The following is a 19,534-nucleotide window of genomic DNA, read 5'->3' on the forward strand; positions in this document are numbered from 1 at the left end:
CAAGTAGGGTGTGGTACTCCGACCTTCTCCAACTCTCAATGTGCCCTCCGCTCCGTCTCCCTTTCAGGGCAGACCTCCTCTCGCAGTCGCAGGGGCAGGTTTTACACCCCAACCTCCAGAGTCTGCACCTACATGCCTGGAGATTGAACGGGGCAACCTGAGTTCCTTCTCTCTCCCGCCTGATGTAGTGGATGTTATATTAGCGGCCAGGCGACACTCCACTAAATCTATCTACGCTAATAGGTGGTCTAAATTTGTTGCGTGGTGTGGAGAGAGGCAGATTGATCCCTTACATGCTCATCTATCGAACGTTTTGTCTTTTGCTCTCTCTCTAGCACAGAAAGGTTGTGCAGTGGCTACCATTAAGGGTTATTTGTCGGCCTTGTCAGCCTTCATTTGTCTTCCAGACCAACCATCGTTATTTAAATCCCCTATTGTTATCAGATTCTTGAAAGGTCTTCTAAATAAATATCCTCCAAAACCTTTCGTTATGCCGCAATGGGATTTGTCCTTGGTCCTGACTTTCCTTATGGGGTCCCCTTTTGAGCCTATGCATTCTTGCCCCTTAAGGTATTTGGTTATAAAAACAGTTTTCCTGGTAGCGATAACATCTGCAAGGAGAGTGAGTGAGTTGCAGGCCTTATCGGTAAAGCCCCCTTATACAACTTTTTATGGGGATAAGGTGGTGTTGAGGACCAAGGCTGCTTTCCTCCCGAAGGTTGTTTCACCCTTCCATTTGGCTCAGACAATTACTTTGTCCACGTTCTATCCTCCGCCTCATCCTTCTAAAGAGGAAGAAAGACTGCACCGTCTGGACCCAAAGAGGGCGTTGAGCTTCTTTATTGATAGAACAAAGGATTTCAGGCTGGAGGATCAGCTGTTCATCGGGTACGTGGGCAAGAGGAGAGGAAAGGCAGTCCACAAGAGAACACTCTCCAGGTGGGTGGTTCTTTGCATTAAAATCTGTTACTCTTTGGCAAAGAAGGACCCTCCTGAGGGCATTAGAGCTCATTCCACCAGAGCTAAGTCGGCCACTTCGGCCTTGGCCAGGGGTGTTCCTGTGGTTGACATCTGCAAGGCCGCAACTTGGTCGTCCCTTCACACTTTTGCGAAACATTACTGTTTGGACTCTGAGGTCAGAAGGGACGGCCATTTTGCACGGTCAGTGCTGCAGGATTTCTTGGTTTGACCATTTAGGCACCCGCCACCGGGCGTGGTACTGCTTTGGGACTCTATTCATTAGGTGAGGAATCCACAGGTAGTTGTATCCATCAGAAGAACGAGTTACTTACCTTTGGTAACGACTTTTCTGGTGGATACATTAGCTACCTGTGGATTCCTCACGGTCCCACCCGCCTCCCCGTTGCCTTTCTGGTCTTACCAAGTAATCCTTGAGTGCGCTCCTCTTGGTCTTCAAGGTTGCAATAGACGTTGTATATATGGATACGTGTGTATATTATCTGTATATATATATATATATATATATATATATATATATCTTTGTGTACATACATGATTTGCATATATTTGTTCGTTATATTAAATTTACAGCTATTCATTGCAATATTGTGTATTTTACAAGGTTATGGGATGTTGCCTTGCTCTTTCATTGCATTGGGTGGTTGTTCTCATGCACGTAAAATTTTTTGGTACTGACGTCGGCACGTCGTCGAGGACCTCTTATTGCCTGTATGACGTCAGACGGCGTCGCGTGGGCTAGAGTGACGTCCTCGTCGACGTGCAGAGACTAGGAAGAAGATTTCCGTCGAATGCTGGCGCCATGGGAGTATTCATTAGGTGAGGAATCCACAGGTAGCTAATGTATCCACCAGAAAAGTCGTTACCGAAGGTAAGTAACTCGTTCGAATGGACCCCAAACCTATGTGACCTTGTAGAGGGTCGCTGGGACTATTAGAAAATAGTGAGAGTTAGAAAAATAACCCTCCCCAAGACCCTGAAAAGTGAGTGCAAAGTGCACTAAAGTTCCCCTAAGGACAAAGAAGTCGTGTTAGAGGAATAATGCAGGAAAGACACAAACCAACAATGCAACAACGCTGGATTTCCAATCTGGGGTACCTGTGGAACAAGGGGACCAAGTCCAAAAGTCACAAGCAAGTCGGAGATGGGCAGATGCTCAGGAAATGCCAGCTGCGGGTGCAAAGAAGCTTCTACTGGACAGAAGAAGCTGCGGTTTCTGCAGGAACGAAAAGGGCTAGAGACTTTCCCTTTGGTGGACGGATCCCTCTTGCCGTGGAGAGTCGTGCAGAAGTGTTTTCCCGCCGAAAGAACGCCAACAAGCCTTGCTAGCTGCAAATCGTGCGGTTAGCGTTTTTGGACGCTGCTGTGGCCCTGGAGGGACCAGGAGGTCGCAAATTGGACCAGGAGAGAGAGGGGACGTCGATCAAGACAAGGAGCCCTCTCAGCAGCAGGTAGCACCCGGAGAAGTGCCAGAAACAGGCACTACAAGGATGCGTGAAACGGTGCTCACCCGAAGTTACACAAAGGAGTCCCACGTCGCCGGAGACCAAGTTAGAAAGTCGTGCAATGCAGGTTAGAGTGCCGTGGACCCAGGCTTGGCTGTGCACAAAGGATTTCCGCCGGAAGTGCACAGGGGCCGGAGTAGCTGCAAAAGTCGCAGTTCCCAGCAATGCAGTCTAGCGAGGTGAGGCAAGGACTTACCTCCACCAAACTTGGACTGAAGAGTCACTGGACTGTGGGGACCACTTGGACAGAGTTGCTGGATTCGAGGGACCTCGCTCGTCGTGCTGAGAGGAGACCCAAGGGACCGGTAATGCAGCTTTTTGGTGCCTGCGGTTGCAGGGGGAAGATTCCGTCGACCCACGGGAGATTTCTTCGGAGCTTCTGGTGCAGAGAGGAGGCAGACTACCCCCACAGCATGCACAAGCAGGAAAACAGTCGAGAAGGCGGCAGGATCAGCGTTACAGAGTTGCAGTAGTCGTCTTTGCTACTATGTTGCAGGTTTGCAGGCTTCCAGCGCGGTCAGCAGTCGATTCCTTGGGAGAAGGTGAAGAGAGAGATGCAGAGGAACTCGGCTGAGCTCTTGCATTCGTTATCTAAGGTTTCCCCAGAGACAGAGACCCTAAATAGCCAGAAAAGAGGGTTTGGCTACCTAGGAGAGAGGATAGGCTACTAACACATGGAGGAGCCTATCAGAAGGAGTCTCTGACGTCACCTGGTGGCACTGGCCACTCAGAGCAGTCCAGTGTGCTGGCAGCACCTCTGTTTCCAAGATGGCAGAGGTCTGGAGCACACTGGAGGAGCTCTGGACACCTCCCAGGGGAGGTGCAGGTCAGGGGAGTGGTCACTCCCCTTTCCTTTGTCCAGTTTCGCGCCAGAGCAGGGCTAAGGGGTCCCCTGAACCGGTGTAGACTGGCTTATGCAGAATTGGGCACATCTGTGCCCAAGAAAGCATTTCCAGAGGCTGGGGGAGGCTACTCCTCCCCTGCCTTCACACCATTTTCCAAAGGGAGAGGGTGTAACACCCTCTCTCAGAGGAAGTCCTTTGTTCTGCCATCCTGGGCCAGGCCTGGCTGGACCCCAGGAGGGCAGATGCCTGTCTGAGGGGTTGGCAGCAGCAGCAGCTGCAGTGAAACCCCAGGAAGGGCAGTTTGGCAGTACCAGGGTCTGTGCTACAGACCACTGGGATCATGGGATTGTGCCAACTATGCCAGGATGGTATAGAGGGGGCAATTCCATGATCATAGACATGTTACATGGCCATATTCGGAGTTACCATTGTGAAGCTACATATAGGTAGTGACCTATATGTAGGGCACGCGTGTAATGGTGTCCCCGCACTCACAAAGTTCAGGGAATTGGCTCTGAACAATGTGGGGGCACCTTGGCTAGTGCCAGGGTGCCCTTACACTAAGTAACTTTGCACCTAACCTTTACCAGGTAAAGGTTAGACATATAGGTGACTTATAAGTTACTTAAGTGCAGTGTAAAATGGCTGTGAAATAACGTGGACGTTATTTCACTCAGGCTGCAGTGGCAGGCCTGTGTAAGAATTGTCGGAGCTCCCTATGGGTGGCAAAAGAAATGCTGCAGCCCATAGGGATCTCCTGGAACCCCAATACCCTGGGTACCTCAGTACCATATACTAGGGAATTATAAGGGTGTTCCAGTAAGCCAATGTAAATTGGTAAAAATAGTCACTAGCCTGTTAGTGACAATTTGGAAAGAAATGAGAGAGCATAACCACTGAGGTTCTGGTTAGCAGAGCCTCAGTGAGACAGTTAGGCACCATACAGGGAACACATACATATAGGCCACAACCTTATGAGCACTGGGGTCCTGACTAGCAGGGTCCCAGTGACACATAACAAACATACTGAAAACATAGGGTTTTCACTATGAGCACTGGGCCCTGGCTAGCAGGATCCCAGTGAGACAGTGAAAACATCCTGACATACACTCACAAACAGGCCAAAAGTGGGGGTAACAAGGCTAGAAAGAGGCTACTTTCTCACACAACCCCCCCCCCCCAAACGAAGGACAATAAGGCTAACCTTGGCCAGTTGAGACTTTATTGTCTAAGTGGTGATAAGTAGGGAGTAGCTCTGCAATAGACTGGTTACTCCCTTTATCATCCACTATATGGTTACTTCCCTGTGGGGATGTAAACCACCCTGTTTGAAGTTTTTTAGCTAAGCAACAATGTGAAGATGTATTTTCAGAGTTTCTATCAGTAAGTTTTAGTTTAGAGCAGTGGGAATTATCCACTGAACCTATTTGTAATGATGGAAATGCCAGCCAGGGATGCTGTCTCAGTAAAGCCATAGCTGGGCAAAAACTTTGTCCATATGGCTGGAAGAGAGAACAGGGATGCTGCTTCTCTTGAGTTGGAGCAGGGCAGGGATGCTGTCCTATGAGCTCCACACTAGGGCAGGGATGCTGTCCTAAGTGTTGTGAGGCAGTGCAGAGTTTCTGCACTAAAGTTTCTCTGGGAGGGTTGGAGGGATGCTCCATGTTAACTAAAATGGTGCTCTTTTTCTCACCAATGTTAGTTATCCCACAGAGAGGTACTTCTACCTCAGGGAGTCCAGCTTTGCCAGCTGATGATTCCCTTGGAACAGGTGCCACCCCAGGAGAGGTTTCTCCCACCACAGGAATGGTATCCTGAATGGTAGGGTGGTTAGGGGATACTGTGATACCCTTTTTACCTGTTGATGGAGAGGGATCCTGAGTTTTCAGGCCTTCTCTCCTTTGCTTTTTCATTTCAGTAGAAATGAGAGGGAACAATTCCTCAGGGATGCCCAGCATGGCTGCATGGGCATAAAACTCTACATCAGCCCAACCTGAGGCCTCTAGGTCGTTACCTAAGAGACAGTCTACAGGTAAGCTAGGTGATACCACCACCTGCTTAGGGCCAGTAACTCCACCCCAACTAAACTGAATTATAGCTAAGGGAAGAAACTTAGTGGAGTTATGGACATCAATAATTTTATACTGTTGTCCAATGATGTGTTGATCAGGGTGCACTAGGTTTTCAGTCACCAAAGTGATACTGGCACCTGTGTCCCTGTAGGACAAGGCCTCAACACCATTTATTGAAACTGTCTGCCTGTACTTATCCATTGTAAGGGGACAAGCAGCCAGTGTGGCAAGGCCAATGCCACTAAGTGTGACAGAAACTGTCTTGGGAGTGACTACCCCAGTTTCTACTATGGACCCATAAGTGAACCCAACTACACCCTTAACTTGACTGTTGCCAGCAGTCCCACCACTAGTACCACTACTGCTAGGGGCACTAGAGCTTGATGTATTAGTGGTGGTAGGCTCAGGGGGTTTACCTGGACAGGACTTATCCCCTGGCCTATGGCCTCTGTTTTTACACACAAAGCACCAAGGCTTTTTAAATTGTGTAGGTTGAGAAGAAGAGGAAGAATTTGTTTTATCCCCACCCCCTGAAGAGTGTTTAAGATTTGAAGTGGGATCTTTGGTTTTACCCTTATCCCCATGCTTATCTTGAGATTTTTCACCATCTTTCTTCTTATTGTTCTCTTTGTCACCCCCTGTATGAACTTTTCTGTTCACCCTTGTTCTGACCCATTTGTCTGCCTTCTTTCCCAATTCTTGGGGAGAGGTCAGATCAGAGTCCACCAAGTACTGGTGCAACAAATCAGACACACAATTATTAAGAATATGCTCTCTTAGGATCAAGTTATACAGGCTGTCATAATCAGTAACTTTACTGCCATGTAACCACCCCTCCAAGGCCTTCACTGAATGGTCAATGAAATCAACCCAGTCTTGTGAAGACTCCTTTTTGGTCTCTCTGAACTTTATCCTGTATTGTTCAGTGGTTACGCCATAACCATCCAGGAGTGCATTCTTAAGAACTTGGAAATTATTGGCATCATTTTCTTTCACAGTTAGGAGCCTATCCCTTCCTTTTCCACTAAATGATAGCCATAGGATAGCAGCCCACTGCCTTTGAGGGACATCCTGTACAACACAGGCCCTCTCAAGTGCAGCAAACCACTTGTTAATGTCATCCCCCTCCTTATAAGGGGGAACTATCTTGTGCAGATTCCTGGAATCATGCTCTTTTGCAGGATGACTATGGGGAATACTGCTGCTGCCACCATGGGTATCTAAACCCAACTTCTGTCTTTCCTTCTCTAGTTCAAAAGACTGTCTATCCAAATCCAGCTGTTGCTTTTTAAGGTTCAGTCTGGTTTGTTCCACCCTCAACTTATTGAGTTCCCTCTCTAACATTCTATCATCAGGGTTGGTGGGAGGGACATTCCTAGATACAGAGGTATGATGGGAATGAACAGAAGGAGACCTGTCCCTTACAGAAGCCACCCTAACAGCTTGGCTAACAGAAACATTACTACCAGTATGGTGAGAATAAATGCTTTTGCTATGATGTGAGACAACACTATTTGTATGGTGTGGCTCATCATCATTACCAACTATGCTAGACTGTCTAGTAATGGGCAGGCTAGGAAGTTTATTTCCTGAATCTTTTCCTGGGGGAGTGCCTGAATCGGATTGGGAACTATTAGGTACTTTTTCAACAGATGGGGCACTTATAGCCTTATCTTGTTCTCTAAGCATGTTAAGTAACAATTCCAAGGAAGGATTCTTCCCTACACTCAAACCTCTCTCTACACAGAGACTCCTTGCTCCTTTCCAGCTAAGGTGGTCATATGCAAGTTTGGACAGATCAACATTTTGGCCTGTGCCAGACATTTTTAGAGAGAGTTAAAGTGATAGAAAAAGAGAAAAAAGTTTTCAGAACTTTTTAGAAAGACAGAAAAAAACTTTTTAAACTTTTAAGAACTTTTTGAAAGTTTAGAAGTACTTTTCAGCACTTAGAAAAGAGTGAAAAAGAGGAAATGCAAAACTTTTTGGCTATGTGTATATACACTGACCTTGTTTTGTATATTTTTCTCTTATGAAAAGTACAATGACAAGAGTGGTAAGTAGTCTCAAAGCACTTATCCCACCACTGCACAACCAATGTAGGAGGCTGGACTGGCTTGTAGTGAGTACCAAGGGGTACTTGCACCTTGCACCGGGCCCAGTTATCCCTTATTAGTGTATAGGGTGTCTAGCAGCTTAGGCTGATAGATAATGGTAGCTTAGCAGAGCAGCTTAGGCTGAACTAGGAGACGGGTGAAGCTACTACAGTACCACTTAGTGTCATATGCACAATATCATAAGAAAACACAATACACAGTTATACTAAAAATAAAGGTACTTTATTTTTATGACAATATGCCAAAGTATCTCAGAGTGTACCCTCAGTGAGAGGATAGGAAATATACTCAAGATATATATACACAATAGCAAAAATATGCAGTATAGTCTTAGAAAACAGTGCAAACAATGTATAGTTACAATAGGATGCAATGGGGAAACATAGGGATAGGGGCAACACAAACCATATACTCCAAAAGTGGAATGCGAACCACGAATGGACCCCAAATCTATGTGACCCTGTAGAGGGTCGCTGGGACTATTAGAAAATAGTGAGAGTTAGAAAAATAACCCTCCCCAAGACCCTGAAAAGTGAGTGCAAAGTGCACTAAAGTTCCCCTAAGGACAAAGAAGTCGTGTTAGAGGAATAATGCAGGAATGACACAAACCAACAATGCAACAACGCTGGATTTCCAATCTGGGGTACCTGTGGAACAAGGGGACCAAGTCCAAAAGTCACAAGCAAGTCGGAGATGGGCCGATGCCCAGGAAATGCCAGCTGCGGGTGCAAAGAAGCTTCTACTGGACAGAAGAATCTGCGGTTTCTGCAGGAACGAAAAGGGCTAGAGTCTTCCCCTTTGGTGGACGGATCCTTCTCGCCGTGGAGAGTCGTGCAGAAGTGTTTTCCCGCCGAAAGAACGCCAATAAGCCTTGCTAGCTGCAAATCGTGCGGTTAGCGTTTTTGGACGCTGCTGTGGCCCTGGAGGGACCAGGAGATCGCAAATTGGACCAGGAGAGAGAGGGGACATCGAGCAAGGCAAGGAGCCCTCTCAGCAGCAGGTAGCACCCAGAGAAGTGCCAGAAACAGGCACTACGAGGATGCGTGAAACAGTGCTCACCCGAAGTTACACAAAGGAGTCCCACGTCGCCGGAGACCAACTTAGAAAGTCGTGCAATGCAGGTGAGAGTGCCGTGGACCCAGGCTTGGCTGTGCACAAAGGATTTCCGCCGGAAGTGCACAGGGGCCGGCGTAGCTGCAAAAGTTGCGGTTCCCAGCAATGCAGTCTAGCGAGGTGAGGCAAGGACTTACCTCCACCAAACTTGGACTGAAGAGTCACTGGACTGTGGGGGCCACTTGGACAGAGTTGCTGGATTCGAGGGACCTCGCTCGTCGTGCTGAGAGGAGACCCAAGGGACCGGTAATGCAGCTTTTTGGTGCCTGCGGTTGCAGGGGGAAGATTCCGTCGACCCACAGGAGATTTCTTTGGAGCTTCTGGTGCAGAGAGGAGGCAGACTACCCCCACAGCATGCACAAGCAGGAAAACAGTTGAGAAGGCGGCAGGATCAGCGTTACAGAGTTGCAGTAGTCGTCTTTGCTACTATGTTGCAGGTTTGCAGGCTTCCAGCGTGGTCAGCAGTCGATTCCTTGGCAGAAGGTGAAGAGAGAGATGCAGAGGAACTTGGCTGAGCTCTTGCATTCGTTATCTAAAATTTCCCCAGAGACAGAGACCCTAAATAGCCAGAAAAGAGGGTTTGGCTACCTAGGAGAGAGGATAGGCTACTAACACATGGAGGAGCCTATCAGAAGGAGTCTCTGACGTCACCTGGTGGCACTGGCCACTCAGAGCAGTCCAGTGTGCTGGCAGCACCTCTGTTTCCAAGATGGCAGAGGTCTGGAGCACACTGGAGGAGCTCTGGACACCTCCCAGGGGAGGTGCAGGTCAGGGGAGTGGTCACTCCCCTTTCCTTTGTCCAGTTTCGCGCCAGAGCAGGGCTAAGGGGTCCCCTGAACCGGTGTAGACTGGCTTATGCAGAATTGGGCACATCTGTGCCCAAGAAAGCATTTCCAGAGGCTGGGGGAGGCTACTCCTCCCCTGCCTTCACACCATTTTCCAAAGGGAGAGGGTGTAACACCCTCTCTCAGAGGAAGTCCTTTGTTCTGCCATCCTGGGCCAGGCCTGGCTGGACCCCAGGAGGGCAGATGCCTGTCTGAGGGGTTGGCAGCAGCAGCAGCTGCAGTGAAACCCCAGGAAGGGCAGTTTGGCAGTACCAGGGTCTGTGCTACAGACCACTGGGATTATGGGATTGTGCCAACTATGCCAGGATGGTATAGAGGGGGCAATTCCATGATCATAGACATGTTACATGGCCATATTCGGAGTTACCATTGTGAAGCTACATATAGGTAGTGACCTATATGTAGTGCACGCGTGTAATGGTGTCCCCGCACTCACAAAGTTCAGGGAATTGGCTCTGAACAATGTGGGGGCACCTTGGCTAGTGCCAGGGTGCCCTCACACTAAGTAACTTTGAACCTAACCTTTACCAGGTAAAGGTTAGACGTATAGGTGACTTATAAGTTACTTAAGTGCAGTGTAAAATGGCTGTGAAATAACGTGGACGTTATTTCACTCAGGCTGCAGTGGCAGGCCTGTGTAAGAATTGTCCGAGCTCCCTATGGGTGGCAAAAGAAATGCTGCAGCCCATAGGGATCTCCTGGAACCCCAATACCCTGGGTACCTCAGTACCATATACTAGGGAATTATAAGGGTGTTCCAGTAAGCCAATGTAAATTGGTAAAAATAGTCACTAGCCTGTTAGTGACAATTTGGAAAGAAATGAGAGATCATAACCACTGAGGTTCTGGTTAGCAGAGCCTCAGTGAGACAGTTAGGCACCACACAGGGAACACATACATATAGGCCACAACCTTATGAGCACTGGGGTCCTGACTAGCAGGGTCCCAGTGACACATAACAAACATACTGAAAACATAGGGTTTTCACTATGAGCACTGGGCTCTGGCTAGCAGGATCCCAGTGAGACAGGGAAAACATCCTGACATACACTCACAAACAGGCCAAAAGTGGGGGTAACAAGGCTAGAAAGAGGCTACTTTCTCACAGGCAGGGGAACCAACTGTCCAGAGGTCCCTGATGGGCCGGGCTGATCATCTTGATCCAGGCGTGCAGAGCTGCTGTTGTCACTGTGGGCTTCTTCTGTGGGGGGGGGACTGGATATGGCTGGCACCTCCTGTCCAGTGACGTTGGGTAGGGGTCCTGTTGGGGTGTAAATGCATAGTTATTGTATTTGTGTGTGCCATCTGTTGCAGTGGGTGAGTTTCCCTATACTTCTGTGCTTACATTATCGCCTTGGCCCTTGAGTGATTGGTGATTGTGTGCCCTGGCTGATTCTCTCTACTGGACATGCTTTGGTGATGGGTGTCCATGCAGGTCTGTGATGGGTGTCCATGCATTGTTGTCACATGCAGGGCTTGGTATTGGAATGTGTGGGTTGTGATTGTGGGATATCTGTGAAATGTTCAGGTGATTGGTGTGAGGGTAGGGGTAGATGCTTGTGATGGCATGCAGGTAGTGTAGGGTATATAATAGTAAAGATTTGACTTACCAGAGTCCAGTCATCCTGCGAGACCCTCAGGATGCAAGATCACCAAGACTTGCTCCTCCCATGTTAGTTGTGGGGGAGGAGGTGGGGGTCCACTGCCAGTCCTCTGTATGGCTACCTGGTGTCTCGATACCACGGAACGCATCTTCCCCCGTAGGTCGTTCCACCTCTTCATTGTGTCATCCCGTGTTCTTGGGTGCTGTCCCACTGCGTTGACCCTGTCGACAGTTCTGCGCCATAGCTCCATCTTCTTTGCATTGGATGTCTGCTGAACCTGTGATCGAATAGCTGTGGCTCTACCCGGATGATTTCCTCCACCATGACCCTGAGCTCCTCCTCAGAAAACCCGGGGTGTCTTTGAGGTGCCATGATGTGGTGTGGGTGATGTGTGAGGTGATGGTTGATGTGATGTGTGCTCTGATGTCTTGGGGTGTGTCCTTTGAGGTGCGTGGATTGTGTATGAGTGATGGTGTTGTGTGCCTCTGGATGCTGGTGTTGTCTTTGCTATTCTCTCTCTCTGCTTCTTCCAAAAATCTCGTTTTAAGGGGTTGTGGGTAATGTGGGTGGGTGTTTTATAGTGGTGTGAGTGTGTGGGTGTGGTGTGTGTGTGTGTGTGTCAGGTGTGTGTTGTATGAATTGTCCAATGTGGTTGTGTTTTGTAAGTGTGTGTGTATTTTGAGTGCGGCGGTGTGTACTGCCAATGGATTACCACGATTGAAAGATCGCCACGTTGATTCGTGGATCGTGATAGTGTGGGCGTATTCCTGTTGACGTAATGGTGTGGCTTTTGCTATCGCCAGTTTATCACTGACCTTTGGTGTGGCAGACTTGTGTGGGTGTCTGTATTGTGGCGGATTTCTAGATGTGGGTCATAATACCTGTAGCGGATTTCCGCCACGGTATGTTGGCGGCCGACAGCGGCTTTTAACGCCAGGGATGTAATGAGGACCATAGTGTGCGCAGAGTCCAGAGGTGCCCCAGAGGCTTAACAGAGGCTAAAGTAGATAATACTTAACAGAGGCTAAAGTAGATAATACTAATGCTCTCTTTCGTGGTAGTGTGGTCGAGCAGTTAGGCTTATCAGAGGATAGTGCAAAGCATTTGTTGTACACACACAGACAACAGAAGCAGCACACACTCAATGACTTAACTCCAGACCAATGGTTTTTATATAGCCAAAATATATTTTCTTAATTTATTTCTAGAACCACAAGTTTCAAGGTGCAGGTAAGTACTTCAATAGATTTGTATTTCACACATATATCAATAATACTTTATTTGAAATCGATAAGTTATACAGTTTTTGAAATATTGGCAATTATCTGTTTTAAAAGTTGAAACAGTTCCTGGGGGGAAGAAAAGTAATAACGATATACAGGTAAGTACTTGACTTGCAGTTCCAGTCTCCAGGGGTTAGGAAGTCCACAGATTGGGGTTCAAGTTAACCCCAAACACCCACCAATAGCAATACGGGCGAGCCGGGTGCAGAGGTCAAAGTTGAGGCAAATTTAACATGGGCTCCTATAGAGACTGGGGGCACTCAATTTCAGATCTGCTGACAGGTAAGTACCCGTGTCTTCGGAGGGCAGACCTGGGGGGTTTAGAGGATCATCGGGGGTGCCGCAAGTAGGCACCAAACACACACCCTCAGCGGCACAGGGGCGGCCGGGAGCAGGGTGCAAACAGAGCGTTGGGGTCCCAATGCCTTTATATGAGAGGACCCCGGGGGTCACTTAAATGTTGCAGACTTTGTTAGTTTGGGAAAACCACTGGCTGGACAAGTAGGAGCCTGCTGAACGTTGATGAACCAGTGGTCGGGTCCTCCAAGGCCTGGGGGTTGCGAGTGCTGTGTACCTTTAGGCCTCAGATATCTTCGTCCGGAGCTTTTGTGGTCGGGGGGTCCTCTGGATTCACACTGCAGCCATCGTCGTGAGGGGCAGGAGAGTTCAACCAAGGGTAGGCATCTTCTAAGAATAGCCTGGGGATCCTCTCTAGCTGGTTGGGCCACCTCGACACGGGCTGTGGTCGTCGGGTGCAGAGTGGCCAGGATTCACGGATCAAGGGAGGCTCTGGAGTCCTTTGGTGTAGTTTATTTTTGGACAGGGCCACTGTCTTCGGGAGTTCTTGGTCCTTTGGGGTGCATGGCACTCCTCTGGAGCTTTGCATAGGTCACTGGTCCCACAGGATGCGTCGCTTTCTTGTTGCAGGTTCTTTGAAGCAGGAGACATGCCAGCAGTTTGCGTATTCCTTCTTCTCTGTTGGGAGTTCAGCTTAGCAGTCCTTATTCTTTATTGTCAGGTCGCCAATAAACTGGTGAGCTGGGTTCAGGGAGGCCCTTAAATCCTGGATTTTGGGGCATTACAGGGGTCAGAAGGCAATAGACTCCGGTTTCCGATGCAGGGAGTATTGGGGGACGCATTTCAGTTGAGCTGGAGCAACCGGCTGCTTTACGCGTTTCCTCCCATACCCTTGTTTCCTCGGGTTCTGAGGAAGAATCGCCAAGACCAGGCCCAAATCTTTTTAAAAGCCCTTGATTGGCCATGAAGGGTGTAATACACAGACCTCCTTTACTTCTTGCCATGCCCTCCACTCCCTCTCCTTCACAGGGCAGACCTCCTCTCGAATTTGCAGAGGCAGGTTCTACACCCCCACCTCCAGATCCTCCACCTACGTGCCTGGAGATTGAAACTGGCAATCTGAATTCCTTTTCTCTTCCCCCAGAAGTGGTGGACGTTATATTATCGGCCAGGCGACACGCCACCAAAACTGTCTATGCTGGTAGAATAGCCAAGTTTGTTAAATGGTGTGAGAAAAGGCATGTTGATCCTTTAAAGGCCCATTTGTCCAGTTTTTTCCAATTTGCTCTCTCTTTATCACCACAAGGTTGCACAGTTGCGACAGTGAAGGGCTATCTGTGTACACTGTTGGCATTTTTTTGTTTACCTGACCAACCCTCTTTAAGTCCCCTATAGTTCTGAGGTTTCTTCAAGGTTTGTTTAATAGGTTTCCTCCCACTCTATTTATAAAGCCTCAGTGGGATTTCAGTTTAGTTTTAACATATCTGATGTGCACACTGTTAGAACTATTGCATAGTTGCCTGTTGAGGCTCCTTACTTTCAAAACAGTTTTTCTCTTAGCAATCACGTCAGCTAGGCACGTTGGTGAGCTGCAAACTCTGAGTGTAAAAAACCCATTTACCATTTTCCATGCCAACAAGGTGGTTTTGAGATCCAGGGCTGCTTTCCTGCCAAAGGTGGTGACTCCTGCCCACAATGGTGGTGACCCCTTTCCATTTGGGGCAGTCCATCAGCCTTCTGTCCTTTTATCCCCCCCCCCCCAGTCCCTCTAAGGAGGAGGAAATGCTGCACCGTCAGGATCCAAAAAGAGTGTTGAGCTTCTGCGTGGACAGGACAAGAGAGTTTAAGATGAAGATCAGCTCTTCGTTGGCTATGTGGGCATTTGTAGGAGGCTGGCCAGGTTTGTAGTGGGTACCTAAGGTACTTTCATCTTATCAGTGAAATGTAGTCAGTGTCTAGAAGCCAGGATGTCTAGCAGTAGCTGTAGGCAGAGCAGCCAGGGATGAACTAGGAGACATGCAAAGCTCTTGCAATACCACTGTAGTCACACAGTACTTACACGCATGAAAAATAATACACAGTGAAAAGGTACTTTATTTTAGTGACACAAATGCCAAATATATCTTAGAGGCTATACTCCCTTAGGAGGTAAGTATTACACACAAAATATACACTAGTAACCAAAAGTAGGTAAGTAAACAGTCATAAAATAGTGCAAACAGTGAAAATCGCAATAGGTTGCAATGGGCCTAGGGGGAACACAAACCATATACTAAAATAGTGGAATGCTGTAGGAGGCTGGCCTGGCTTATAGTGGGTACCTTGGGGTACTTACACCTTGTGCCAGGTCCAGTTATCTCTTATTAATAGAATAGAGGTGTTTCTAGCAGCTTAGGCTGATAGAAAGTAGCTATGTCAAAGCAGCTTAGGCTGAACTAGGAGACATGCAAAGCTCCTACTCTACCACTTATATCATATAGCACTATATCATAAGAAAACACAATACTCAGTTACTAAAAATAAAGGTACTTTATTTTAGTGAAAATATGCCAAAAGTATCTCAGAGGATACCCTCACTTAGGAGGTAAGTAATATACACAAATTATATGTACACAAACCAAAAATCAGGTAAGTAACAGTAAGAAAAGTAGTGCAAACAATGTAGAATCACAATAGGATGCAATTGGTAGAAATAGGCCTAGGGGCAATACAAACCATATACTCCAAAAGTGAAATGCGAATCACGAATGGACCCAAGGCCTATGGTACGTTGTAGAGGGTCTCTGGGACTGTAAGAAAACAGTAAGGGTGTCCAAAATACCCCACCCCAAGACCCTGAAAAGTAGGAGTAAAGTTAACCTACTACCCCAGAAAGATAGTATAGTCGAATTAGGGGATTCTGCAAGAACCACAACTGCCAGCAGAACACTGAAGATGGATTCCTGGACCTGAGGACCTGTAAAGGAAGGGGACCAAGTCCAAGAGTCACGCAAGTGTCCAAGGGGGGCAGGAGCCCACTAAACCCCAGATAAAGGTGCAAAAGGGCTGCCTCCGGGTGGAAGAAGCCAAAGATTCTGCAACAACGAAAGGTGCCAGGAACTTCTCCTTTGGTCAGAAGACGTCCCACGGAGTGCTGGAGGATGCAGGAGTGTTTCCACACAGAAATACCGCAAACAAGCCTTGCTAGCTGCAAGAGTCACGGTTGAGGATTTTGGGTGCTGCTGGGGACCAGGAAGGACCAGGATATCGCCCCTTGGAGGAGGAGACAGAGGGGGCATTCAGCAACCTAGAGAGCACCCACAGAAGTACCAGAACAGGCACTTAGAAGATCTGAGGAAAGCGGTCGACTCAGATTCACAAAGGAGGGTCCCACGACTTCAGAGTCCAACTCAGCGAGTTGGGCAATGCAGAACGGAATGCTGGGGACCCAGGCTAGGCTGTGCACAAAGGAATCCTTTGAAAAGTGCACAGAAGCCGGAGCAGCTGCAGATCACGCAGTACACAGGATTACTGTCTGGCGTGGGGAGGCAAGGACTTACCTCCACCAAATTTGGCGAGAAGGGCCACTGGACTGTCGGAGACACTTGGGCCCAGCTCCTGTGTTCCAGGGACCACGCTCGCAGGATGAGAGGGGACCCAGAGGAACGGTGATGCAGAAGTTTGGTGCCTGCGTTAGCAGGGGGAAGATTCTATCAACCCACAGGAGATTTCTTCTTGGCTTCCAGTGCAGGGTGAAGGCAGACAGCCCTCAGAGCATGCACCACCAGGAAACAGTAGAGAAAGCAGGCAGGATGAGGCGCTACAATGTTGCTGGTAGTCGTCTTGCTACTTTGTTGTGGTTTTGCAGCCGTCCTGGAGCAGTCAGCGGTCGATCCTTGGCAGAAGTCGAAGAGGGAAGTGCAGAGGAACTCTGGTGAGCTCTTGCATTCGTTATCTGTGGAATAGCCCTGAGGAGAGACCCTAAATAACCCAAAAAGGAGGTTTGGCTACTGAGAAAGGAGGCTTGGCCACAGAGAGGTAAGCACCTATCAGAAGGGGTCTCTGATGTCACCTGCTTGCACTGGCCACTCAGAGCTGTCCATTGTGCCCCCCAACCTTTGAATCCAAGATGGCAGAGGTCTGGGACACACTGGAGGAGCTCTGGGCAGTCCCCATTCCTTTGTCCAGTTTCGCGCCAGAGCAGGGCTGGGGGGATCCCTGAACCAGTGTAGACTGGCTTATGCAGAGATGGGCACCATCTGTGCCCATCAAAGCATTTCCAGAGGTTGGGGGAGGCTACTCCTCCCCAGCCTTTCACACCCATTTCCAAAGGGAGAGGGTGTAACACCCTCTCTCAGAGGAAATCCTTTGTTCTATCTTCCTGGTACCAGGCTGCCCAGGCCCCGGGGGGGCAGAAACCTGTCTGAGGGGTTGGCAGCAGCTGCAGTGGAGACCCCGGAAAGGCAGTTTGGCAGTACCCGGGTTCTGTGCTAGAGACCTGGGGATGCATGGAATTGTCCCCCAAATACCAGAATGGCATTGGGGTGACAATTCCATGATCCTAGACATGTTACATGGCCATGTTCGGAGTTACCATGGTGAAGCTACATATAGGTATTGACCTATATGTAGTGCATGTGTGTATTGGTGTCCCTGCACTCACAAAGTCCGGGGAATTTGCCCTGAACAGTGCCCACACACTAAGTAACTTGGCACCCAACCTTCACCAAGTGAAGGTTAGACATATAGGTGACTTATAAGTTACTTATGTGCAGTGAAAATGGCTGTGAAATAACATGGACGTTATTTCACTCAGGCTGCAGTGGCAGTCCTGTGTAAGAATTGTCTTAGCTCCCTAATGGTGGCAAAAGAAATGCTGCAGCCCATAGGCATCTCCTGGAACCCCAATACCCTGGGTACCTAGATACCATATACAAGGGAATTATAAGGGTGTTTCAGTGTGCCAATGAGAATTGGTAAAATTAGTCACTAGCCTGTAGTGACAATTTTAAAAGCAGAGAGAGCATAAACACTGAGGTTCTAGTTAGCAGAGCCTCAGTGATACAGTTAGGCACCACACAGGGAACACCTATATGCCACAACCTTAAGAGCACTGGGGTCCTGGCTAGCAGGATCCCAGACACATATCAAACACACTGACAACATAGGGTTTTCACTATGAGCACTGGGCCCTGGCTAGCAGGATCCCAGTGAGACAGTAAAAACACCCTGACATATACTCACAAACAGGCCAAAAGTGGGGGTAACAAGGCTAGAAAGAGGCTACCTTCCTACAAATGCGAATGTCGGTTTCCCACCTAGGCAAGTGTAGTGTGTAGAGGGACGCCAAGAGTGTAAGAAAATACCAAAGGTAAGTAAAATACCCCACCCCAGAGCCCAGGAAAGCAGGAGTAAAGTACAGCATGTTTCCTAAAACACACTAGAAGTTGTGATAAAGAATAATGCAAAAAACAAGCCAGACTGCTAGACACCAACAATGAATTCCTGGACCTGAAGACCTGTGGAGAGAGGAGGCCAAGTCCAAGATTCGCCAGGAAGAACAGAAGCCCCTGCTAACCCGGATGAAGGTGCAAAAGTGAAACCTCCGGTTGGAAGAAAAAGTCAGAAATGCACAAAAGAAGATAGCTGTGGGTTCCTGCTTGGTGCAGCAGAAGTCACACGTCGAGTAGATGAATGCAGGCTGGTTTTCGTCACTGGATTCCGCCAAGAAGCCTTGGCTCACGCAAGAAATGCGTTTGGCTGAAAAAGGCGCTGCCCGGGCCCAGGAGGGACCTGGTGCTCTCAACTCAGGATGAGGAGAGGGAGGGAGCTCTCAGCACTTCAGAAAGCCCTCAGAAGACCAGGCAGCACCCATAGGAGTCCCAGAACAGGGGGACAAAGGAGTTGCAAATGGCGGTTGTCGAAGGGGTAGCCTCCCGAAGCCACTGGAAAGGCTTTGAAGGGCACATTTGGTGCCCTCCTTGCAAAATCCAGTCTACACCGTTTCAGAGACCCCCAGTCCCTGCTCTGGCGCGAAACTGGGGAAGGGAAAGGGGAGTGACCGTTCCACTGTTCATCACCACCCCAGTGGTGTTGCTCAGAGCTCCTCCGGAGGGTCCCTGGGTTTTGCCATCTTGGACTCCAAGTTGGCAGGGAACTTTGGGAGCATTTGAGTGGCCAGTGCCAGCAGGTGACGTCAGAGCCCTCCCTTGATAAGTGCTTACCTAGTAAGCTGACCAATCCCACTTTCAGGGCTATCTAGGGTTGCTCTTTTGGCTGGTTCTTCAGATTCGGATTGCAAGACCCCAGCAGGAATCCTCTGTATCCTCCACTTTAACTTCTCACCGAAAAACTGCATCTGGACCCTCCAGGAACTCTACAAACTGCAGCAAAGAAGCAATACGCCTTCTGCACATTGTATCTTCAGCCCCTGCCAGCAACTTCAACTGTTTCCTGGTTGTGCATCCTCTGAGGACAGCCCTTCATTAGCCTGCACCAGAAGATTGAAGGAATCTCCCTTGGGGTGAAGGAGCCACTCCCTGGCTTCAGCAGACACCTACTGCAACGACGACCGGCTGCGTCGATACCCTCTCCTGCCGAGCTACGTGGATCCTGCATCACGGGTGGTGGACTGAATTGGTCCCGATGGTCCTAACATCCCACTGTCCAACTTTGGTGGAGGTAAGAGCTTGCCTCACCACACAAGACAGTACCCAAGTGCACAACGTGTTTTGCAGTTGCCAAGGCTTGTTGGCATCCTTCCACAAAGTTTTTGTGCATCTTGCAGCTCCAACCCCCAGCACTCTATGATGCAACGCACTGCTTCCTGAGTGGTTCTACGGGGCATGGGATCCTTTGTCGTCGTGCTGTTTGGGCCTCTTTTGCTCCTTCTATGTCCC

At 48.8% G+C, this 19,534-nt stretch overlaps 1 protein-coding gene across 1 annotated transcript in view; it reads left to right on the forward strand.

The window, feature by feature from the left end:
• The window catches only part of DNAH8 (dynein axonemal heavy chain 8), a 9,979,189-nt gene that overhangs the window by 1,303,738 nt on the left and 8,655,917 nt on the right, over positions 1-19,534 (forward strand). The window lies entirely within an intron of this gene.

The sequence above is a fragment of the Pleurodeles waltl genome, chromosome 5 (genome assembly GCF_031143425.1).
Source record: "Pleurodeles waltl isolate 20211129_DDA chromosome 5, aPleWal1.hap1.20221129, whole genome shotgun sequence".
Taxonomy (NCBI): Eukaryota; Metazoa; Chordata; class Amphibia; order Caudata; family Salamandridae; genus Pleurodeles; species Pleurodeles waltl.